A 24,334-nucleotide genomic window follows, 5' to 3' on the forward strand; every position below is an offset into this window, starting at 1 on the left:
TTGGAAAGTGGAGGCAGATGTTCTTCACGTGGCACGCTCTGCAGGAGCCCGTGGCAGATTAACCTCCGGTAACCCACCCGGCCAGGGCCGCGCCGGTCTTTAGGCCGGAGAGCAGCGATGTGTTCCCCTCGCCGTGACTCGTACCGTGCCTGCTTGGAGAAAGCTCCTGCTCCTGCTCTGCCTTTGTTAACTTGATGGGCTCCTTCCAGAGCTGTAGCTGCCTCTGGCTCTTGCCTGCCAGACTGGCCAGGAGCAGCAGAATTCCTTGCCTATATTTAGAGGGCCCCTGCAGTGTGTGCCTGTCCGCTAACACCGGGCTGTGCCCAGCCACCTGCAGTGACCTCTCCCTCTTTCGCTTTCTTCAAGGTAACAGAAGATAAGAGCACAGCTGTTCTCCTAGAGGGTCACCCAGGCTGTCAGCACCCTGACACGCTCCCCGGGAGAAGCTGGAGGCCGCCGCGCGCGTGGCAGGAGGACGCCTTCCCTTGTCGGATCGCGCTGCTCTTCGTCCGGGACGGGGGACAGGGGAGAGGCACCGGGACCTGCGGTCAGAGGTGGCTCTTCTGGTGTGAGGCTGCTGGGAAAGTCTTCAGGATATCTCACCCTAGGCTGAGAAATCTGACAAGTCACGTGGGAGTGCACTAGGAGAACAGCAAAGCCCACAACTCGGAATGTATTTATTACTCAAAAGTTAGCTATTCTTGATAAAACAAAAGCCCACCACCAACCAAACCCAACCCCCTCCCAGATTATTGCTGCTGCTTCTTTTCCTTACAGATTTCACACACTTGTTAACTCTAAAGCTGCCAGACCTTTGCTCAATTCTGTGCTCTGAGAAATGTAATGGAGCAGGACATGCAATAGGATGAAATCATTGTAGTGTCTTAAGTACAATGGACTCACTTTGGTGTCTATTAAAACATGGAAAATGTGCAACCCCTACCCCTGTGGCTGTCATTGCATCTCTGACACTTCCTGTGTCCTTTGCTGCACAGCTGAGAGAATTCCTGCTGCCAGGTAGGTGAACAAAGCAGGCTCCTGGTAACTGGGATGGCTTTGTGTCCAAATGTGTGCTTCCAGTCACCTGGAACAGCCCAGCCTTGGCTTGTGCTCGAGCTGCATGGAGATGGGTCGGTAGCCTTATGGCTCCAGAGAGAGTGAAGGAAGGTTTTGACCTGACTTTGGTGATGACAGCTAGTCCAGGAGTGTCATCAAAGGCCCTTGAACGCATGTTGCTGGGTAGAAAGGGTCTTCATTCTTGCAGGTGACTAGGAGACAGAAAGGCACTAGAGCAGGCTGCCCAGAGAGGTGGTGGAGTCTCCTCCTGTGGAGACTTTCAAACGCTACCTGGATGCATTCCTGGTCTTTTCCAACCTGTTCTCCTCTCTTCTGTTCTCCTCTCTTCTGTTCTCCTCTCTTCTGTTCTCCTCTCTTCTGTTCTCCTCTCTTCTGTTCTCCTCTCTTCTGTTCTCCTCTCTTCTGTTCTCCTCTCTTCTGTTCTCCTCTCTTCTGTTCTCCTCTCTTCTGTTCTCCTCTCTTCTGTTCTCCTCTCTTCTGTTCTCCTCTCTTCTGTTCTCCTCTCTTCTGTTCTCCTCTCTTCTGTTCTCCTCTCTTCTGTTCTCCTCTCTTCTGTTCTCCTCTCTTCTGTTCTCCTCTCTTCTGTTCTCCTCTCTTCTGTTCTCCTCTCTTCTGTCCTCCTCTCTTCTGTCCTCCTCTCTTCTGTCCTCCTCTCTTCTGTCCTCCTCTCTTCTGTCCTCCTCTCTTCTGTCCTCCTCTCTTCTGTCCTCCTCTCTTCTGTCCTCCTCTCTTCTGTCCTCCTCTCTTCTGTCCTCCTCTCTTCTGTCCTCCTCTCTTCTGTCCTCCTCTCTTCTGTCCTCCTCTCTTCTGTCCTCCTCTCTTCTGTCCTCCTCTCTTCTGTCCTCCTCTCTTCTGTCCTCCTCTCTTCTGTCCTCCTCTCTTCTGTCCTCCTCTCTTCTGTCCTCCTCTCTTCTGTCCTCCTCGGACTACCCTAAGTGATCCTGCTTTGGCAGGGGTTTGGACTCAATTATCTCTGGAGGTTCCTTCCAACCTCTAATGTACTGTACTGTGAAAACAAGGAGCCTACAGCTTTTGTACCAAGTGTAGAGTGCCAAGTGGTTTACAAACTCAAGTGACCTATGGACAAGCTCTTGGAACTGTGTGGGTTAATCTTTTGAGGTTTGCATGAGTCTGGATTCCCTCAGTCCAGAAAGATTAATTGATGCCAGCCTGTTGGGTTCTGATGCTGGAGAGCACAGTTCAGAGTTGTCCCTGCTAGGTGTCAAGTGGTGTCTGCCTGTAGAGGATAGCTTGCAGCTGCAGGATGGCTGCACAGAAGATAAGATGATGGCTTGAAGCTGCAGGATCTGCACAGATTCTGTTTCCTGTTTGCTCTGGGTCAGTGCAGCAGAGGCTGTGGGGAGCTGTTGTTGAGTTAGGAGGAGCAGGTTGGAAAACAGGGAAGCTGGCGTTTTCCTGGGTCATGCTGTGGTCTTCTGGATGTCAGCAGGAGAGGTCAGAGCTTCCCTCTTCCCTCTAACACAACCAAGCCTAACAAGAGCAGTTCAGCACCAAGCCCCCTTCTGCTGAGTCTCGGTGGGAGCATAGAGTGAGTCTAATCTGTGTCCCTTTGAGTGGCTGGGAGCCTGTGGTGTAGGACCCAGACTGAAAGGCAGAGCTGGAACAGGACAGCTGCCTCCCAGGGCCCATTCTAGCCACTTCTGCAAACAAACCAAGGAGCTTCCTGCTTGCCAAAAATAAGTGTCAAAGGGCAGCAGTATCTGGGGAGGACATGTGTCCTGCACCGTCTGTGAGGCCTTTGTGAGCTGCTTGTTTACCTGGGCACCCACTCTGCCCATCTGCAGAGCAGAGGTGCCCTGACTGCCCCTGCTCATGGAGAAAACAGTTCCACCTTTATTCACCCCTGGCTGCCTGTCTTCAGTTTATTTGTGGGTGCTTTTTTTCCTAGCATCTTCTCAAGCTAGGCCTGGGCTTTGCTGATGGCTCTGTGAGGTCCTTCTTGTGTGTATCAAAAGCGTGGCTGAGCCTTTTGGCTGCGGGCTTCCAGCAGTCAGCGGAAGGGGTTTACAAACAGCCTCTGTTTGTCTGGAAAACCAAGCAGACAAAAAAAGGCAGAACAGAAATCACCAGGCCCCCACTCCCTGCTCAGAGCAGATGCCAAGAACAGCAGGAATGCCCTCCTGGGAAGGCTAGCAGATGTCACCCAAGGCCTGTGGACAAGCAGAACCATCCCCAAGACCAGGCATCCAATCTCTGCTGGGGGTGAGGGAGAGTTCTGATACCTGAGGCTTGGGATGTGAGGCAGGTGGAGAAGGTAGCTGGGGCTGTTCAGTCTGCAGAAGAGAAGGCTCCGAGGTGACCTCATTGTGGCCTTCCAGTATCTGAAGGGGGCTACAGGAAGGCTGGGGAGGGACTGCTCAGGATCTCAGGTAGTGATAGGACTAGGGGGAATGGAATGAAGCTGGAGGTGGGGAGATTCAGGCTGGAGGTGAGGAGGAAGTTCTTCCCCATGAGAGTGGTGAAGCCCTGGAATGGGTTGTCCAGGGAGGTGGTTGAGGCCCCGTCCCTGGAGGTGTTTAAGCCCAGGCTGGATGAGGCTCTGGCCAGGCTGATCTAGTGTGGGGTGTCCCTGCCCATGGCAGGGAGGTTGGAACTAGATGATCCTTGTGGTCCCTTCCAACCCTGACTGATACTATGATACTATGAAGGTAACCCACATCCAGTGTCCATCTTCTACTGCTGGATGTGGTGTTTAGGAGGGGGTGTCCAGGAGGTTTTTTCCTATGATACTCTGGCTCTGCAGTAAAACCCCTGGTGCACATAAACATCTGCCAGATGGAAACCTGCCTGCCTTTGTCTTCTGCCTGGGTTGCCATTGTTGCCTCATGCCCCCAGAGCAGCGGTTGTGCTCCTCAGTGCTGATGGAGGAGTAGCTGGAGGAACCTTGCTGGTCTTCCTTTGCATGTTGCTGTGTCCTGCTAGTCTCCTGTCCCCATGGGCACAGCTCCTGCTCTCCTTTTACCAGCTCTTGTCCTTCCACCTGGATGTGTGACATTCTTGGCATTGCTGGGCCCTTACAAAGCAAACAATGGGCTTGTACTGCAGGAGTCCTGGCCAGTGCTGAGGTCAAGGGAAAAACATCAGTCTCATGTCCTCCAGGTCCTGTGAGCAGTGGGAAGGTTGGGAGGACTGGTTTGCTGCCCCTTTCTGCTGGGAGGGACCCTCCTCCAAAGAGGACCAGGGGCTTGCCTGTGCTGGGACTGCTGTGTTTGCCTTGTGCTCCCGTGGTGCCAGGTGGCCTGACCCCTGTGTGTCAGCACCAGCTCACAGGATGGAGCAGGCTGGAATTCCAGCAGGTGAGTCACTGGAGTTTTGCCACTTTAATAAGAACCTGCAGAGAGTTTCAGTTTCGTGACGGCAGAGAAAATGGTGCTTGGAAGGGACTGGAGGCCTTCCTGGAGTCAGTGGCTCTGTGCCAGAGGTGGGGTTAGATACCATCCTGAGCACCATCCTGAGCACCATCCCAACCAAAGCCCAGCTCGGTCTGCAGGTGAGAGCTGAGCAAGCTGGCTGCCCTCTCTTGGTGTTATGATGGCTCCTTGGGTTTGGCAAGGCCTTGAGGCATGGATCCTTGGATGAGGCCTTGAACAACCAGGTCTAGTGGAATGTGTCCCTGCCTGTGACAGGGGGCTTGGAACTAGAAGATCTTTAAGGTCCTTTCCAACCCAAACCATTCAATGGTTCTATGAATCCTACAGCAGATGGCTGCTTTGCCTCAGGGTGGTGCAGGGCAATCGGAGCAATTCCTCAGCAAATCCAAAGGCACAAACCAAGGGCATGGTGATGGCAAGTCCCTGAGCTGATGTAAGAAAGCCCAGGGAGAAGTTTCTGAATGTCCTTTTCAGTAATGTGATGGTGAATGGCTGCCTTGGGTCTTTCTGTTGTGCCAGAGGAAAAGTTCTGTTGGGTTACAACCTAAACTGCAGTGCTCAGGAGTAGAAAGTAGGCTTTGAAGCTCATCGATTCATAGAATGGTTTGGGTTGGAAGGCACCTCCAAAGGTCATCCAGTCCAAACCCCCTGCAGTCAGCAGGGACATCATCAGCTAGCTCAGGTTGCTCAGAGCCTTGTCAACCTTGAATATCTCCAGGGATGAGACCTCAACTGTCTCCCTGGGCAACCTGTTGAAGCATTCTACCACCCTCATGGTGCAGGATGTGGTCCTAACATTCAGTCTAAATCTACTGATCTCTAATTTCAAACCATTGCCCCTTAGTTATGGTTGGTGCTGTGCAGGGGCCTCACACCCTTCTGTTGCTGTGGGCTGGCTCAGAGGAGATGCTGGTGAGGGCTGGTGGCTGCCCTACAGTGCCCAGGTGGGAACCCAGCTGTGGGTGTGAATGTGGTGGTTTCCCTAGGGGCTGGGGGCTGTGTCACACACAGCAGCTTGCCCAGAATCATGTCGAGCCTGGTGAGGAGCAGCCTGAGAGGGGATCTGATCAATGCTCAGCAAGAGCTGAAGCATCTGTGGGGGGCAAGAGGATGGGACCAGACTCTTATCAGTGGTGCCCAGTGACAGGACAAGGGGCAACAGGCACAAACTGGAACCCAGGAGGTTCCATCTGAAAAGGAGGAGAAATTTGTTTGGTGTGAGCTGGAGCCCTGGAGCAGGCTGCCCAGAGAGATTGTGGAGTCTCCTTCTCTGGAGAGATTCCAGACCCCCCTGGCCGTTGTGATCCTGGGCAAGCTGTGGGGGGCACCCCTGATCTCCAGAGGTCTCTTCCAACCCCCACTGTGCTGGGATTTGGGGATTCTGTGGAACTCTCTGGAGCCAAATACCCTGAAGTGCAGCATCATTCCTGCATCTTTTTGCCATGCCCTCGGTGGAGAGGCTGCCCAAGGGCTGCCCCCCTCACCCAGGGCAGCCCCACACCCTGCTGGGCTCCACTGGCACTGGGTTGGGGGTGGGGATCCTCTCGGCTTGGATTCTGTTTATGACTTTCCTCCACCCCATCATTTTGCTCAGGAAGGTCGTTTGCTGAAGCCTGTGACGACTCTGCCTGGCTTTAATTTGCTGCTGGGTGTGAGCTAATGAGTGGTTTGAGATCAGGCTGTGCGGGCTGGGGCCTCCTCACCCTGCTCCTGCTCGGCCAGACCCTTTCCTGGCTGCACTCCGCTGCAAGCGGCCGCCGGTGGTGACCAGCGATGGGATGGCACAGATGCCTGCGCACACGAGTTTAAACCAGAGCCCTGGTGCCCCCATGGCCTCTCCAAAGCCTTCTTTCTCGTTTCCCCAGCCCAAGCCCTGCTGCCGAAGGAAAATGACTTTCCCCGCGGGGCGTGCGGAGGTTGCTGGCTGAGTCACGGCGCTTCCCTCCCCGAGCTGAGCTCTGCTGGGAGTTACTCACTGCCTGCTGGGGGCTGAGGAAACTCTGCTTTTGAGGGGATAATTGGGGAATTTGGCTCTCTCCCCTGGCGGGGGGGGTGCCAGTGCACGGGGGTGCAAAGCTGCCTGCGTGGGCGCCTGCTGCGGTCCTGAGCACATCCTAAAGCATGAAGGCGAAGCGCAGAGCCTGTGCTGCTTTCTCCAGGTGGATCCACCTGTGAGTGCCAGTTATGTGCAGATGCTTTTAAACCCTTAAAAAGGGCTTGGAAAAGCCCTCTAAGATCATCCAGCCCAACCATCAACCCAACACCACCATGGCCATCAAACCATGTCCCCACATGCCATGTCCACACCTCTCTTGAACACCTCCAGGGGGATGGTGACTCCACCACCTCCCTGGGCACAGTTTTAAGCTGTGCCAGAGGAGGTTTAGGCTGGTCATTAGGAAATATTTCTTCACTTGAAAGGGTTCTCAAACATTGGAATGGTCTGCACAGGGCACTGGTGGAGTCACCATCCCTGGAGGTGTTCAAGCAGTGTGTGGACTTGGGGCTTAGGGACACGGTTTAATGTTGACCCTTCAGTGCTGGGTTGAGGGTTGGACTGGATGATCTTTGAGGTCTCTTCCAAGCAGGTGTATTCTGTGCTTCCAATGCTGAAACTCAGGAACAGTTATTCCTGAATCTGGCCCCATGCCAGGTCTGTATTGGGCTAGCTGGGTTGTGAAAGTGAGGTAATGGCCCCAGAGAGAGGAGGTTGAGGAGAACAGGGCTTGTGTTAGCAACCTTGGGTGTTAAGTCTGGAATGATGGGGCAGAAAAGTGGTTTGGGGGCAATTCAGTGGTTTTCAGCTCTTACTCCACAGATTGTGCTGTTTCCTTAGAGAATCACAGACTGCTTAGGGCAGGGAGGGACCTTCAAAGCTCATCCAGCCCACCCCTTCATCTGCAACTAGAGCAAGTTGCTCACAGCCCCAAACAACCTGACCTGCAATGGCTCTAGGGATGGGACATCTCCCACCTCTCTGGGCAACCTGGGCCAGGCTCTCACCACCCTCAGTGTCAAACATTTCTCCCTTCTCTCCAGCCTGAATCTCCCTTTTTGAGTTCAAACCATCACTCCTTGTCCTCTCACAACTCCTCAAAAGTCTGTCCCCAGCTTTCCTCTGGACCTTTTAAGCACCGCAAAGCCACCAGAAGGTCTCTCTGGAGCCTTCTCTTCTCCAGGCTGAACAACCCCACCTTCTTCTGAAGTCCCTCAGGAGCTGACTGAGAAAGTAAGATCACATGTTCTCTGTGGAACATCTCTTTCCAGTGGAAAATGCAAAGGGGTTGTGAACCCAAAAGCCCTGGCATGTTCCTGGCCAGGCTCACATCTCCGCAGCTCCCTGGTGCAGCGTGGCAGCACCACTTGGTTCCATCAATGCCTATGACTGGCTGTGGAGGACCACACATGCTGCTAGGGGACACCATGTTGCAGGGACTGCGCTCCCAAAACTCACCCCATGTTGGCCTGGAGAATTTGTGGCTAAGCATCCATCTGCTTCTGAGGGAGAGGCAGAAAATGCTCTCTGGAGTGAGCTGGCTGCCAGGGAGGTTGCCCAAACACTGCACAGCTGATGTGCAGCCTGCAGCACAAGGGCTGATAAGGGCTTGCTGGTTTTAGCCATGGGAATGTTTGTTCTGGTTTCTGAGAGCTGCCTGTTCAGCAGAACATCTCGTGATGGGGAGCTCTGTGCCACTCAACCTGCCTGAGGGGCATTTTATTGGCTTTGCTTCCTCTGAGTTCAGTGTTTAGCTAAGGATTGAACTTCCATCAGTAACCTTTTTCTGCACTGGAACTGGGCAGTTCTTGTTTTCTTTCCTTCTTCTCTCTTGGCTGGTTTCTAATCTCTGCTCCTCAACAGAATCAGAATCATACAGAATGGTAAAGGTTGGAGGGGACCTCTGGAGATCACCCAGTCCAACCCCCCTGCTAAAGCAGGGGCACCCACAGTAGCTTGCCCAGCATCACAAGGTCCAGGTAGGTTTTGGAGTCTCTCCAGAGGAGACTCCACAAGTTTGGAGTTGGATGATCCCCACAGGTCCCTTCCAACCCCACCATGCTGGGGTTCTGTGATGACTTGGCTGTGGGTGGGTTGTGCTGGCCAGCCCTAGAGGTGAATGGGGTGGAAGAAGGGGCAGCATTGCCTATGGGGTGGGGAGAGAAGAGGTTTTCTTTTGTGTGGTGAAGATGTCCTGACAGCCAGGGGAGCAGGGAAAACCTGCTGTGCATTAATGCCAAGCCAACTCCAGGCTGCCTGAGCCATGGGTAGATTGGGGTTGGTCTCACTGGGGAGAGCCAAGGCCTGGCTTTGGTGCCAGGCTGCCCAAGATTTGTGACATCCAGAGACTTGAGAAATGTCACTTCCCTCAGGAGTGGGGACAGCCCTGCTCAGCCTCTCCCTGCTCTGCCTGCAGCTTCAGCTGGCTCTGCCAGGCACAGGGGGCACAGACTTCTCCACAGGGGCTAAATTTGGCTATGTAGTGCAGTAGAGAGGGCTGGTGACATGGGAACTGCTCTGTGACCCTCAACCCTACAAGGGGACAACTCTGCTGATAAGCAAAGACCAGGCTGGCTCAGACCACTGGCTGCAGAGCTGCTGCTGTGGTGCAGTGGAATCCTGGAACCACAGCATCATTAAGGCTGGGAAAGACCAAGCATCAAGCCAGCACCACCATGCCCACTAAACCACGTCCTGAAGGGCCATCTCTGCATGTTTTTTGAAGCCCTCCAGGGGGGCTTGGTGATGCTGGACATGTAAACAGAGAACAGCAGCAGTAGCTTGCTGACACACAAACTGATCATTAAGGTCCCTTCCCAACCAAACCATTCTATGAATCTGTGAGCTGCTATCTGGAGGAAAGATTTTGGGCTTTTGGGGAGTCTTCTTTCCCCTCCTTGTTGGGGGGACAGGTCATGCAGGCTGATTAAACCTGCCCAGGACTGTTGTCATCTTTGCTGTTTGCTGCCTGGTCCCAACCCCATCATCCTGGAAGGGTGAGTGGTAGGCTCCTGCTGCTGCTCCTCTCACTGGGAGTGGCTTTGTGCCTAAATTGAGTTCATTTTTATTCCAAGGTCAAATGCTGCTTCCCATCACAGATGCTAATTATCAGCTGTAATTAATGGGGGGTTCCCCTCCCATTACAGATACTGAAAATTAGTTATGGTGGTGCTTGCACAGCAGTGATGGATGCTCTGTTTTGGGTACAGTCACAAGCAGTTCCCTTGGTTGGATTCAATGACCTCAAGTGCAAGGTCCTGCATCTGGGTTGGGCCAATCCCAGGCACAAATCCAGGCTGGGTGCAGAGTGGGTTGAGAGCAGCTCTGAAGAAACTTGGGGGTGTTGGTTGCTGAGAAGCTGACCATGAGCCAGCAGCACAGGAGGCAAATCCTGTCCTGGGCTGCATCAAGAGCAGTGTGGCCAGCAGGGCAAGGGAGGGGCTGCTGCCCCTTTACTCTGCTCTGCTGAGACCCCACCTCAAATACTGCATCCAGTTCTGCTGTCCACATCATAAGAAGGATACAGAGCTGTTGGAGTGAGTCCAGAGGAGGGCCACAAGGATGATCCTCTGCTCTGAGGATAGGCTGAGGGTGCTGGGGTTGTTCAGCCTGGAGAAGAGAAGATTCAGAGAGACCTAATAGCTGCCTTCCAGTGTCTGAAGGGATCCCACAGGAAAGCTGGAGAGGGACTTTTCCTAAGGGTGTCTAGCAATAGGAGAAGGGGGAATGGTTTAAAGCTGAGGGAGAGTAGGTTTAGACTGGATCTTAGGAAGAAGTTCTTCAGTACAGGGCTACTGAGATTCTGGAATAGGTTGCCCAGGGAGGCTGTGGATGCCTCCTCCCTGGAGGTGTTTGAGGCCAGGCTGGATGAGGCCTTGAGCAGCTAAGGCTAGCTGAGAAGTGTCCCTGCCCATAGCAGGGATGTTGGGAGCACATGGTCTCTGAAGTCTGTTCCAACCTAATCCATTCTATGATCTGCAGGTCTTTTCCATATGGTTGATGAGCCACTGATGTCTGGGGGGGGATGGAGAAGCTTTCTGTTGAGAAAAGCATTTTTTGTGCAGGGCTTTGGGCTTTTCCCTTCCCTACAAGTCAGCAGACAGATTGTTGTTTACCAGTGCTGTCTGTGCCTAGCATCTGCTGCTGAAACACAGAGCCTCTGGTCCTCTCTGTGAGGGAAGAAGTGACTGTGGCCAAAAGTCAGGAGCTTTGGAATGTGTGGCCACAACAGTCATTCCTGTCAGAGGTACTTTGTGTCTGCTGCAGCAGAAAAATCCAGCCATGTTTCACCCTCTATTAGGTCACCCAGACTTCTGGTCCTGATGGTCTTAGGTGGTGTTGGGCCTAGGATCATAGAATCAACAAGGTTGGGAAAGACCTCAAAGATCAACAAGTCCAACAGGGAATGGTTTGAAGCTGGGTAAGAGTGGGTTTAGACTGGATGTTAGGAAGAGTTTCTTCTATATGAGGGTGGTGAGACTCTGGCATGGGCTGCCCAGGGAGGCTGTGGATGCCCCCTCCATAGGGGTGTTCAGGGCCAGGTTGGATGAAGCCTTGAGCAGCTAAGTCTAGTTGAGAAGTGTCCCTGCCCATGGCAGGAAGGGTGGAGTAGATGATTGCTCAGATCCCTTCCAACCTGAGCCATTCTTTGGTTGTGCTGGGCCACGTGGTGATTTGTCCTCACACAGCATGCAGGCTTTGTGCTTCATTCTAGCTTTGACTTGTGATGGCTTCAGGGCTGTCAGCAGCAGCTCCCCTGGGCCGTAGAGTCGCTGTTAGCAGGTACTTGATGAGCAGCTGCAGCACACTGGTGGTTGTGTGAGTGCTTAGGAGGACCATGGCACAGCTACCAGGCCTGCTGCCTAGGCCAGAAGCATAGAATCAGTAAGGTTGGAAGAGACCTCAAAGATCATCAAGTCCAACCTGTCACCACAGACCTCATGACTACTAAACCATGGCACCAAGTGCCACATCCAATCCCCTCTTGAACACCTCTAGGGATGGTGACTCCACCACCTCCCTGGGCAGCACATTCCAATGGCTAACAACTCTCTCTGGGAAGAACTTTCTCCTCACCTCCAGCCTAAACTTCCCCTGGCACAGCTTGAGACTGTGGCCTCTTGTTCTGGTGCTGGTTGCCTGGGAGAAGAGACCAACCCCCTCCTGGCTACAACCTCCCTTCAGGTAGTTGTAGAGAGCAATGAGGTCACCCCTGAGCCTCCTCTTCTCCAGACTAAGCAATCCCAGCTCCCTCAGCCTCTCCTCACAGGGCTGTGCTCAAGGCCTCTCCCCAGCTTTGTTGCCCTTCTCTGGACACCTTCAAGAGTCTCAATGTCCTTAAACTGAGGGGCCCAGAACTGGACACAGGACTCAAGGTGTGGCCTAACCAGTGCTGAGTCCAGGGGCACAATGACTTCCCTGCTCCTGCTGGCCACACTGTTCCTGATGCAGGCCAGGATGCCATTGGTCTCCTTGGCCACCTGGGCACACTGCTGGCTCATGTTCAGCCAGCTGTCAGTCAGTACCCCCAGGTCCCTTTCTCCCTGGCTGCTCTCCAGCCACTCTGAGCCCAGCCTGTAGCTCTGCATGGGGTTGCTGTGGCCAAAGTGCAGCACCCAGCACTTGGACTAGAAGATGCTACTTGGACAAAAGCTTGCTGGAGCAGTGTACAACCACATCTCTCTTCTCTGTCTCAGAGAGCTGAGGGTTGGATCTGGATGACCTTTAAAGGTCCCTTCCAAGCCAAACCATTCTGTGAACCTCACCAGCTCTGCACCCACCGTTCAGCACTGTGGGAAAACCCCTCCTGGCTGCTGGGTGGAGGACAGGACACAGCTTTGCAGGGCCAAGGCAGGGGCTGGGAGGTGAAGCAGCTGCCTGGAGCTGTGGGGCCGCTGACCTGCAGTGACCAAAGCTGCAGAGTGGTCTGGGGAAACTGAAAATAAAGAGCAGTGAGGTCGTGCAGCAGGAGCAAAATAAGAAGCACATTCCTGGCCAATTGTCTTTGTTTTCCTGTCTAGAAAACATGTTCCTGACGCTCACATCCGCTGGTGGGGCTGGAGGCAGAGTTATCTCCATCCCAGTGAAGGTCCTGGCCATCCCTGCTGTGCCCATGCTGGCACAGTGCCTTGGCATGGTGCTGGGGAACCCAGCCCCTCCCCTGCTCCTGCTCCAGGAGGGTCCAGAGCAGCCTTGGTGGGGCTGTGTTCTGCTCACATCCATGTGCTGATCGACAGCCGCCTGAATATGAGCCAGCAGTGTGCCCAGGTGGCCAAGAGGGCCAATGGCATCCTGGCCTGCATTAGGAATAGTGTGGCCAGCAGGAGCAGGGAAGTCATTGTGCCCCTGGACTCTGCATTGGTTAGGCCACACCTTGAGTCCTGTGTCCAGTTCTGGGCCCCTCAGTTTAAGGACATCAAAACACTTGAAGGTGTCCAGAGAAGGGCAACAAGGCTGGGGAGAGGCCTTGAGCACAGCCCTGTGAGGAGAGGCTGAGGGAGCTGGGGTTGTTTAGCCTGGAGAAGAGGAGGCTCAGGGGTGAGCTCATTGCCCTCTACAACTACCTGAAGGGAGGTTGTAGCCAGGAGGGGGTTGGTCTCTTCTCCCAGGCAGCCAGCACCAGAACAAGAGGCCACAGTCTCAAGCTGCACCAGGGGAAGTTTAGGCTGGAGGTGAGGAGAAAGTTCTTCCCAGAGAGAGTTGTTAGCCATTGGAATGTGCTGCCCAGGGAGGTGGTGGAGTCCCCATCCCTGGAGGCATTCAAGAGGAGATTGGACGTGGCACTTGGTGCCGTGGTCTAGTCATGGGGTCTGTGTTGATAGGTTGGACTCGATGATCCTCGAGGTCCTTTCCAACCTTAGTGATACTCTGATACGGTGATACTGTGATGCAGAGCACCACCAAGCCTCGTGGCAATCTCCTTGTGCATCTCTTGTCCAATGAGGTTTGGAAGCAGAACCTGCAGATCAGGGTGCCTGCTGCAGCTCCTCCCTGCTCAAATCACTCAGCTGGCCTCAGATACAGCCCCAAGTAATCAATCACTGCTGCAGGAGTGCCTAAAGGACAAGGAGGGGCTGCTTAGGTCAGCAGACATCTTTTTGCAGCAGGACTTCAGAGCCAGATGGGCACAGGGAGGCTCCTTACAGCAGTTCAGGTGGTCTGCTTAAAGGGAATAAATCAGGAAGTCATAGAATGGTTTGGGTTGGAAAAGCCCCCTAAGATCATCCAGCCCAACCACTGACCCAGCACCACCATGGCCATGAAACCATGTCCCCAAGAGCCATGTCCACAGGTTTGTTGAGCACCTCCAGGGCTGGTGACTCCACCACCTCCCTGGGCAGCCTGTTCCAGTGCCTGACCACTCTTGCAGCAAAGACATTTTTGCTTAGCTTCAACTTAAACCTCCCCTGGCACAATTTCAGGCCATTTCTTCTTGTCCTATCACCTGATCCTAGGGAGAAGAGCCCAACCCCCAGCTGGATTCTTTATCTGCTGGATATGTGAGGTTTCCAGCACTTGGGTCTGGCTCTCTAGCTGCATTCATTAAGTCCTGCTAAATTAATTGCAAGCACTGGCAGTAACTTCATGGCTGTGATTTGCAATTAGCTCAGGTAGAGCTTTCCAGGTGGGAATTCCTGGCTTGGCTCATTTGCTGCTGAAGCCTCAGCAACAGAAGCCTGATGGTGGTGGAATGTGGGAAGGGATGGAGGAGCAGATCAGACCTGTGTCCCTGGGCACCTCTGCAGGGAAGAGCCCAGCCACAAAGCCATCCCCAGGCTAGCTGTGGGACCAGTGGCTTTGCAACAGCCACTGCCTTGCCTGGTGCATCTGAGCATCCCTAGAGGAGATGCCAGCAGCTGAAGGGGGGACAAAAGAGGCGTGGAGGAGCTGAGGGGATGAGGGAAAGTCTGTGCTTCTCCAGGGAGAGACTAGAGTGTCCTCAAAGCCACCCCAGAAAAGTGTCTTCTGCTCTCATTCCCACCTCAGGCTCTTCATGAGCAGAGCTTGGCTCCTGCCTGGCTGGTTCCTGCTTTCCATGGTGCCACTCAGCAATCATAGTGTGAAGCTTTGGTGTGTCCTCTCCTCCTCTCAGCTCTGGGGCAGCCCTGCCCAGCTGTGGCCTGGGGTTCCCATCAGGATTTCCTGGGAGGTCCCCAGGAATGGAAGCTTTAAAGGTGTCATCAGTGCTGGTTATGGGAGAGGCTCCTGTGGCACTTCCATTCCTACTGCTGCCCTGGGTGTGTGTCAAGGTGCTTCTGCTTTGGAAGTTCTCAGTGGGAGCAAGGCTGTGCAATGCCTTTGGTGCCCCTGAGAGCTCCTTCCCCAGCTCTTCTGGCAAAGATGGCCAAGTTGTGCTGAAACCAGTGAAAGCTCCCAGGGTTCCTGTGCCATAGGGAGGGACACAGCAAGGATGAGCTGGAACCCCTCTGCTGTGGGGTCAGGCTGAGGGTGTTGGGGTTGTTCTCCTTGGAGAAGGCTCCAGGGAGACCTTAGAGCAGCCTTCCACTATCTGAAGAGGGCTACAGGAGAGCTGGGGAGGGACTTTTGACAAAGACATAGAATGACAAGCCTGGGGTGGTGGCTTCAAACTAGAAGAAACTGGATTGAGATGAGACATGAGGAGGAAGAAATTCTGCCCCATGAGGGTGGTGAGATGCTGGAGCAGGTTGCCCAGAGAAGGCTCCAAGCCTGGAAGCATTCAAAGGTAGGTTGGATGGGGCCTTGAGCTGTCCCTGGCAGGGGAGTTGGAACTAGATGATCTTCAAGGTCCCTTTCAACCCAAACCATTCCATGATTCTGTGACCCTCCTCTGGTACACTGCCCATCCTGAAGGGATGATACCACATCCCTGCTGCAGGGGGGAGCATGGCTGGCACCAGCTTGGTGCCACCTCCTCATGAAACATCCTTCCACAGCAGCAGCAGGATGTGAGGGTGATGCCAGCCTGGCTGATCTACCATGGAGCTGCCCAGCATTCTCTGGAGCTGCTTGGCCATGGCCATCTTCAGCTGTGCTGAGGTGAGCCTGAAACCAGGAGCTTGTAGGACTCATTGACTAGATGAGTCTTTGGCTTTTGTGGGCCCTTGGAGTTTCCTTTTGGTGGCCTTGGTTCCCTTTTGCTTCCCCTCAGACAGGCAGATTAGAAGCTAATGTCTTTTTCCAGGGCAGACAGCTGCACAAGGTAGTTTTGCTGGGGGTACTGGGAGGGGGAAAAATATGGTGAGGTGCTGAAATGATGAGCATCAGCAACACCTCTTCCCCTGGCCATGTTTTCAGGGGTGAGCAGAGCAGAAGCTGCCCCAACAGCACCCTTGGTGGAGCAATAATAAGCTGCAGAAATCCCTCCCTGCATTCTGCTGTTAAAGCTGCTGTGTTTGCTCAGAGGGTGTTCCTCAGAGTGCTGAGGTGGCTTCTCACTGCACCTCTGACTTTTTGATGATATTTGAGCAGGGCAGATTTAGACTGGAGATTAGGAAAAGATCCCTTACAGTGAGGGTGGTGAGACACTGGAACAGGCTGCCCAGGGAGGTTGTGGATGCCCCCTCCCTGGAGGTGTTCGAGGCAGCTGACTCCTGGACCATGCTCTATTGTCTCAGGAAGTCTCCAGGGTGGAAAACTGAGCCCTGCAGCTGGGAACCAGCTCAAAGGCAGGCTTCTCCTAGGGGGACAAGCTGGCAGAGTTGGGGTTGCTCAGCCTAGAGAAGACTCGACTCCAGGAGGACCTTAGAGCAGCCTTCCAGTACCTGGAGGGGGCTACAGGAGAGCTAGGGAGGGACTTTCAACAAAGGCATGCAGTGACAGGACAAGGGGCAAGGGATTGAAGCTTGAGGAGGGAAGATTTAGACTGTAGATTGGGAAGAGATTCTTCATGGTGAGGTTGGTGAGACACTGGAACAGGTTACCCAGGGAGGTTGTGAATGCCCCTTCCCTGCAAGTGTTCAAGGCCAGGCTGGATGAGGCCTTGAGCAACCTGGGCTGCTGGGAGGTGCCCCTGCCTGTGGCAGAGGGGTAGGAAGTAGATGATCTTTAAGGTCCCTTCCAACCCAAACCATTCTATGAAGCTATGAATCTCTGCACCAGGCAAACCTTCTTACTGGAAGGCTGTAGGTGGGACAGACAGGGCTGGTGTTAGGGGTTCAGTTACTTGTGGTCCCTCACTGAGCAAGCATCCAGCCTGTGCCTGGTGGAAAATGGACACTTCCTGCAGAGGGGCATTAGATGGGGAGCTAAATTTAGATGCTGTTGCTCAGCAAGTAAATAGATGGCTGGAAGCTGCTGCTGCTCCACGTGCCACCCCCGTCCTGCTCCCTGCCTGCTGGCAGCCTGCAGGCTCCCACGCAGGGCCTGGGTCAGGCTGGCAGCCAGCAGCAGGGAAACCCTGCTGGAAGCCACCCGTGGGTGATGAGAGGAAGAGCAGATGTGGGGTGTCCATCAATCACAGGTGCCAGTCAGGGTTCCTGGAAAGAGCAGGCGCCTCCAATAAATCAGCAGGAGAAAGGAGCTGGAAGCCTTCGCCTGCCTGGCACGGGGCAGCTGCCAGCTCTCCCAACTGCCAGCCTCGCACATGCTTGTTGGTGTGATTCATGGGCCCCTCCATGGGCAGCAGCTTCTGGCCAGGGAGGGGTGACATGGTGACTTTGCTGACTTTCCAGTAGCCTGGAAAAGACACATGGTCAGTATGGACATCCCTGCAGTCCCAGCATGCGAAACTCAGAGCTGTTTGGGTTGGGAAAGACCTCCAAGATCATCCAGTCCAACCAGTGACCCAGCACCACCATGGCCAGTAAACCGTGTCCCCAGCTGCCATGTCCACAGGTTTCTTGATCATTTCCAGGCATGGTGCCTCCACCACCTCCCTGGGCAGCCTGTTCCAGTGCCTGACCACTCTTGCAGCAAAGAAACTTTTCCTTAGCCCCAACCTAACCCTCCCCTGGCACAGTTTCAGGCCATTGCCTCTCCTTCTAGCACCTGATGCTAAGGAGAAGAGACCAACTCCTACCTAGCTCAAATCTCCTTTTAGGGAGTTGTAGAGAGCAATAAGGTCTCCCCTCAGCCTCCTTTTCTCCAGGCTGATCAACCCCAGCTCCCTCAGCTGCTCCTCACAGGCTGTTCTCCATACCCTTCACCAGCTTTCTTGAGACAGAAGTGATGGCAGCCCTGTGCCCACCAGGCCAGCCAGAGGCTTTGCCTTGGTTGCAAAGCTTTCAGAGGTCTCAGTCAGGAAGCATTGCCTCGAGCAGAATGATCCCTGCCCTTCTTTGGCTTCTCTTTCTTTACCCCATTTGTTGCCCCCTGCCCCATCCCCTCCCTGCCCAGCACACAAGTGGATGCACACTACACTGTGGTGGTTGCTGCATCCCATAAGCCCCATCCCAGCAGAAAAAGGTCAGTAGGAGCTCATCCTGTAGGTGCTGTAGCTCCCAGCTATTTGCTCTTGCAGGGCAGGTGGACTCTGCACAGACCTGAGCCAAGAGCACCCAGGAGAGGAGCTGAAGCACAGGCTGCTGCTCACTGGGAAGACTGGTCAGAGCTGAGCTTGTAAATCAAACTGAGTTTGGGCTTGGGCTTGTAAATCAAGCAGGAACTCAGCTGAAGCACACACAAGATCTGTTTTCAAATCCTGGGTTCAGCTTTGGGTCCCTCACTCCAAGAAGGACATTGAGGTGTTGGAGCAGGTCCAGAGAAGGGTAACAAAGCTCTGGTGAGGGGTCTGGAGAGCAGATCTGGTGAGGAGCAGCTGAGGGAACTGAGGTTGTTCTACCTGGAGAAAAGGAGGCTGAAGGGAGAGGTTCTGGCTCTCTACAACTCCCTGAAAGGAGGTTGAAGACAAGGTGGGGGTCAGTCTTTTCTTCTAACAACTGACAGGATGAGAGAAAATGGCCTCAAGCTGTACCAATGGAGGTTTAGGATGGCCATGAGGAACAATTCCTTCGCCCTGATGGTTGTCAAAGCCTGCCCCAGGCTGCCCAGGGCGGTGGTGGAGTCCCCATCCCTGGAGGGGTTTCAGAGTCATGGAGATGTGGTGCTGAGGGCCTTGGTTTGGTGGTGACCTGGCAGTGCTGGGTTAAGCATTGGACTTGATGGTCTCCAAGATCTGTTCTCACCAAACCCCTCCTATGGTTCTGCAGCCAGGTTCTCTCTTACATTTTGCAGCCTGGAGCCGAGGGCCAGGCTGCAGCCAGCGGCGCTGGGGTGCCATGGGGCAGCTGTCCCGGAGCGACCTCTGTGTTGCATCTCTAGCTGAAACACCCCAGGGCACCAGTGTGCCCTCACTGGCTGTGATGGACTCAGCAGCTGCAGGTGGTGCAGGTGTTGTGTTTAAACAGAGAATGTCCTCTGCCAGCTCCTGCCCACCTCAGGAGTGCCCTGATCATAAGTAGATGGGGCTTGCTGACGAGCTAGGTGGATTAGAGGCACATAAGCTGCTGGCAGGATGTCCCTCATGATGTGCCTTGATTGGAAATCCTCTTGCTCTGGTGTAATCTGGTTTGGCAAGCTCCCAGAGGCTCCCCTGAGACCCACCAAAGGATTTGGTGAAGGGTCTGGAGAACAGGTCTGGTGAGGAGCAGCTGAGGAACTGGGGTTGTTCAATCTGGAGAAAAGGAGGCTGAGGGGAGACCTTCTGGCTCTCTCTACAACTCCCTGAAAGGAGGTGGGAGTGAGGTGGGAGTTGGTCTCTTCTCACAAGTATCAGGTGATAGAGGGGAGGAGATGTGCTCCAGTTGCCCCAGAGGAGGTTTAGGTTGGTTATTAGAAGAAATTTCTTTGCTGAAAGGGTTCTCAAAGACTGGCAGAGGCTCCCCAAGGAGGTGTTTGAATCCCCTTGGAACACTTGGAAGCGTTTCAAAGAGGCAGAGACGTGGTGCTGAGGGACATGGCTTAGCCCCAGCCTTGGTGGAGAGTGGTTGGACTCCATGATCTTAAAACTCTCTTCTAACCAAAACAATTCTGTGAGTCTATGATCTCAGGACATGGCATCACCATGCAGCCACCCCAGGCCAGGGAGCATCACCCAGAGCCCCAAGTGCTCCCTAATGAGCTCTGCTGGCTGTGCTTAATGAGCACGTAGCCCCTGGCTTGAGTGTGGCAAATAAATCAGCTATGGATGGGGTTTGGCAATTGTGAGCTGCTCAGCACAGCCCCTGCAGGGCCACCCCCCAAGCAGGATGTGGAGCTAGGGCCAGGTTTTGATCCTGGTCTTAGTTTTCTGCCTGAGTGCTACTGAAAAGAGGGTTTCTGATCAGCTGGAGCTGCCTTCCATCCCAGCCCTGCATGACACTGGCTCCTGGGGCACACTGCTTGTCTTACATCAGTGCAAGCCCCTCAGGCTGATGGTTGGTGGGCACCTCAAGGCATCTGCATGCTTTAAGGCATCTCCTGTGGCATGTGGGGCACCCCCTGAGGACAGAGCAGCCCATGCTGGTGCTCAGCCCAAGTAGCCAAGCTGCCTCACAGCAATGCTGGGAGGCTTGGCTGAGTCACAAAGGTGCAGCACCCAGGACCACACCCCTCCCAAAACAATCAAACCTCACCCTGATAGGGAGCAGAGTTCCTCTTCCTCTGCTCTTAACCTCTGCAAGCACTGCAAGGACACAGACTTGTCACCCTGAGCACGTTAAAGATGGGAAGGGGAAGAGGCGGTTGGCAGGTGGGGCTGGAGTGGTGTGTTGGGAACGCTGGGTCTGGATGCTTGCCCCAGTCTGGGGGGAAAGAGTCATCCCAGGGACTGAGGGGAGACCTTCTGTCTCTCTACAACTACCTGAAAGGAGCTTGGAAGCAGGTGGAGGTTGGTCTCTTCTCCCAAGGAACAAGTGATAGGACAAGAAGAACTGGCCTCAGGTTGCCCCAGGGGAGGTTTAGGTCAGAGGTGAGGAACAGTTTCTTCCCCTCAGACCTGGCCCAGGCTGCCCAGGGCAGTGGTGGAGTCCCCATCCCTGGAGGGCTCTCAAAGCTGTGGAGATGTGGTGCTCAGAGACACAGTTTAGTGGTGCCCTGGCAGTGCCAGGGTTAAGGGTTGGACCAAAAGCTCTTTTCCAGCCGAGCAAAGACTGGGTGTTTCTCTTCCCTGGTTCTCTCCTGGAGTTGTCTGTTGGGCATTGTGTGCCAGGCAGTGACAGCATTGCTACTGCCCTCCCTTCAGCACTGATTGCACATTTCATAGGCTTAAAAGAGGCAGCAGCTGCCCACATCTCCTGCCCACCCCTCCCAGGCCAGGGCACTGCTCCCCAGCCGGGTCCCCAGGATTTACCCTCCTGCAGAAGAAGGCTGCTGGAGCAGGAAATCCTCTCTGCTCTGCTTTATTTGCCTGTCACTTGTGTGTGCTTGGGGCTGACTCACCCTGGCAGTTAAACAGACAAAGGGATTAAGGGACAGCAGGAGGTGGAACCGCATCACCCAGCCAGCCAGCAGAGAGGAGAACCTTGCCTGACTCACAAGGCAGGGTGGCCTGCCAGGGTGACAGCAGTGGGCATGTGCTTGGTTTGCCCCTGCTGTGAAGCATCTCCAGAACCCAAGGGTTTCTTTGTTTGCCACTCTCTTTTTGTTTGGTTTTCCCTGCTTGTTTTTTACCCCCTTGAGCTTGTTGAGGTTTAATCTGTCCAGAAGCTCAGTGCAGGAAACTATCAACAGTTGTGACAGGGGCTGGAAGCTGGAGATTTATGGCCAGGGCTTTGGACACTTGCTTTCATTAGCACCTCTTGCTGTGTGGGGCCTTCCAACCTCTGGGGGGGAGCGAGAGCGTGGTGCAAGCTCTGCCAGCTGCAGAAGCACAACCCAGGGAGAAACCCTCCCCCAGCACCCCAGGCTTGCTCCAGCTCACCCAGGAAAGGGTGGGGACAAGCTGCCATCCCAGGACTTTTCTCCTCAGGACCTGAGGGCAGAAAGAGCTTTGCCAGCTCCTTTTTAGAATCATAGAGTTGTTAGGGTTGGAAGGGACCTCGAGGATCATCCAGTTCCACCCCCCCTGCCAGGGGCAGGGACACCTCACACCACAGCAGGTTGCTCACAGCCACATCCAGCCTGGCTGCAAACACCTCCAGGGATGAGGCTTCCACCACCTCCCTGGGCAACCTGTTCCAGTGTCTCACCACCCTCATGGGGAAGAACTTCTTCCTAACATCCAATCTCAATCTACCCATTCCTATTTTTGTTCCATTCCCCTCAGTCCTATCACTCCCTGACACCCTCAAAAGTCCCTCCCCAGCTTTCTTGTAGCCCCCTTCAGATACTGGAAGGCCACAATTAGGTCTCCTGGGAGCCTTCTCTTCTCCAGACTGAACAGCCCCAACTCTCTCAGTCTGTCTCCATAGCAGAGCAGCTCCAGCCCTCTGCTCATCCTCCTGGCCCTTCTCTGGACACACTCCAGCACCTCCACATCCTTCCTGTGCTAGGGGTTTGACCCTTTCACCCTTTGGCAATGAAGAAACTTTGTCTGTGTCTGGGCTGCTGCCTGCCAGCGGGGACTGCAGGGTGGTGGCAGCGGGACAGGGGCACTGTCCCCTTCTCTAGGTGCCATGGTCTGTGCCCTGTTTGGTTCTGGGCAAGGTTTGTGTGTGCCCTGGTTCCAGCCCCTGCCATGCCCACCTTGTTTGTGCCGGTGGCCATCAGGGGCTATATTTAGCGCCACGGACGTGATGGCCACACAAGCTCTGGGATTTATTTTCAGTAGCAGCAGCAACCACTTCTAAATATTGCCCAGCTGCTGAGGTAGGTGTTGGAGAGCACAGAGAGCTTGGGGGCAAAGCTGCAGGCCTTGGGGTTTACTGCAGAGCTCCCAGGTTTCTCCTGCTTGGAGCATGTCAGGCTGCAGGCAAAGCTTCCCTTGCAGCCTGAAATTCAGCCTGGCCTTTCCCCAGCCTGCTGGGGTGTGAGCTGACAGCAGTTAGCACAAATACTGGAGTTCAGAGGATGTGCTCCTGAAGGACCTACAGGAAGGCTGGGGAGGGACTGTTTAGAAGGGCCTGTGGTGATAGGATGAGGGGCAATGGTTTGAAACTGGAGCAGGGGAGATTCAGGCTGGACATCAGGAGGAAGTTCTTCACAATGAGAGTGGTGAGATCCTGGAAGAGGTTGCCCAGAGAGGTGGTGGAGCCTTGTCCCTGGAGACATTCACCATCAGGCTTGATGTGGCCCTGTGCAGGCTGGTCTAGTCAGAGGTGTCCCTGCTGACTGCAAGGGGCTTGAACAAGAGACCTTTGAGGGTCCCTTCCAACCTGATGCAGTCTGTGAATCCATCACTCCGTGACATCACAAAAGAGAATTTTCTAGCACTGAGAGGCAGAGGAAGCCTCATGCTCAGGAGGGCAGGGAAGATGAATCTGGGCTGCAGAGTTTGCTCTCCTTGCCATTCTTTTTCAGTACTGCTAATGTGTGTGGAGACCAAAGGTCCCACGTGTTCCACATGCACATGAGGGCTCCCTGTGCTCTGTGGAGCACACCTGTGTGTGAGCACCCTCAGCGTGGGAGCCCCTCCTGCCAAGTTTAGAATCTACAGACAGTGTAAGAATAATCCCAAACCAAAGGGAAGTTGGCACTTTGGAGCAGAAGGATGGGCTGGTCCTGAGCCCTCAGCCTGGTCCAGCCTTCTGCAAACGCTGCCCTGATGCAGGCAGGTGGAAGCTGGTAGTGAACTACAGCACTGAAGGTTCCACCTCGACATGAGGAACTTCTTCACTGTGAGGGTCACAGAGCACTGCAACAGGCTGCCCAGAGAGGTTGTGGAGTCTCCTTCTCTGGAGCCTTTCCAGACCCATCTGGATGTGTTCCTCTATGACTTGTGCTAGATTTCTGTAGTCCTGCTCTGGCAGAGAGAAGTTGGACTTGATGATCTTCGAAGGTCCCTTCCAACCCCTAACATCCTGTGATCCAATCTGGCCAAATGCTCACCAAGGAGCTCCCTCACTGCTGCACCTTTCCAGGGGTGAAACAAGCAGGATTTTCCACCTGCTTGGTGGGCCTGAGAATTGCTTCAATTCACAGGTTTTTGCCTCAAAAGGTGGAAAACAGAAGTGGGTTTGCATGGTGCTCTGTTGATTTTCGAGGGACAACCCCAGAGTGAATTCAAAGGGCCAAACAATCTGGGAGAGCAGCAGTAGGTGTTCTGAGCATGTCCTTTAAAGAGTCTTCCTGGAGATCTGTGTAATTCCCAAGGGTCTGAGTTCCTCTTCTTTCTCAGGTCGAAGTTATGGTTGAAATTCAGATCAGTTTCTAAGGCCTAGTGCTGATGATCGTTAACAGCAGCATGTTCCAGGAGGCCATGTGCAGGTGGAGATGTTGGTCCATTCAGAACCACCAGAAGCAAGGTCCTCCTCTCAGGGTATTGTCTCTCTTTGGAATTCACTTCTGCAGAAGATCCAAGCAGTGAGGCTGCCTGGAACAGAAAGGAAAGCTTTGGCTGGGCCATCTTGTGTCTATTTCTAACATCTGTGGCTATGCAGGCTCCTGCCAGCTACATCTGAGCAACCAAGCACCCAGTGCTAGGGCAGGGGAGGCTGTGCAGGCAGCAGCACCATCACCCTGGGCTTGGGGCTGGTCTCTGGGTGCTGACAGTGGTGGCATGAGGGACACGGGGGTGCTGGAGTAGGTTTGCTCTTCCATAGCCACCCTGCAGCACCCAGGAGTCATTGATCACTGCTCCAAGGACCCTTTCACCTGCCAAAATACACACCCAGGGAAAAGCTGCAGCTGGTGGAGGGGCTGAGGCTGCAGCCTGGCACTTGGGGGGCCTGCTTCACCAGCTGATGAAATGTTGGTGCCATGGCTTTTCCCTGCAGAGCTCTGCCCATGAGCTCCTGGGCAGCATAGGGCTGGGGAGGGGGACAGGGATGTGCACAACCTTGTGCCCATCCATGCACGGTCGGCAGCCAGCTTT

General features: G+C 54.3%; 1 protein-coding gene across 2 annotated transcripts in view; it reads left to right on the top strand.

The window, feature by feature from the left end:
- The window catches only part of PWWP2B (PWWP domain containing 2B), a 58,505-nt gene that overhangs the window by 24,133 nt on the left and 10,038 nt on the right, over positions 1-24,334 (top strand). The window contains exon 3 of one of the 2 annotated variants that reach the window (XM_068140275.1): positions 367-936. The exons of the other annotated variant lie outside the window; for it this stretch is intronic. The gene's annotated coding sequence lies outside the window, so the exon portion shown is untranslated. Of the gene's footprint in view, positions 1-366; positions 937-24,334 lie in introns of those variants that run through there. 2 annotated transcript variants of the gene reach the window in all.

Source organism: Melanerpes formicivorus, unplaced genomic scaffold (assembly GCF_026170545.1).
Source record: "Melanerpes formicivorus ecotype bairdi unplaced genomic scaffold, bMelFor1.0.p_v2 SCAF_6, whole genome shotgun sequence".
Classification (NCBI taxonomy): Eukaryota; Metazoa; Chordata; class Aves; order Piciformes; family Picidae; genus Melanerpes; species Melanerpes formicivorus.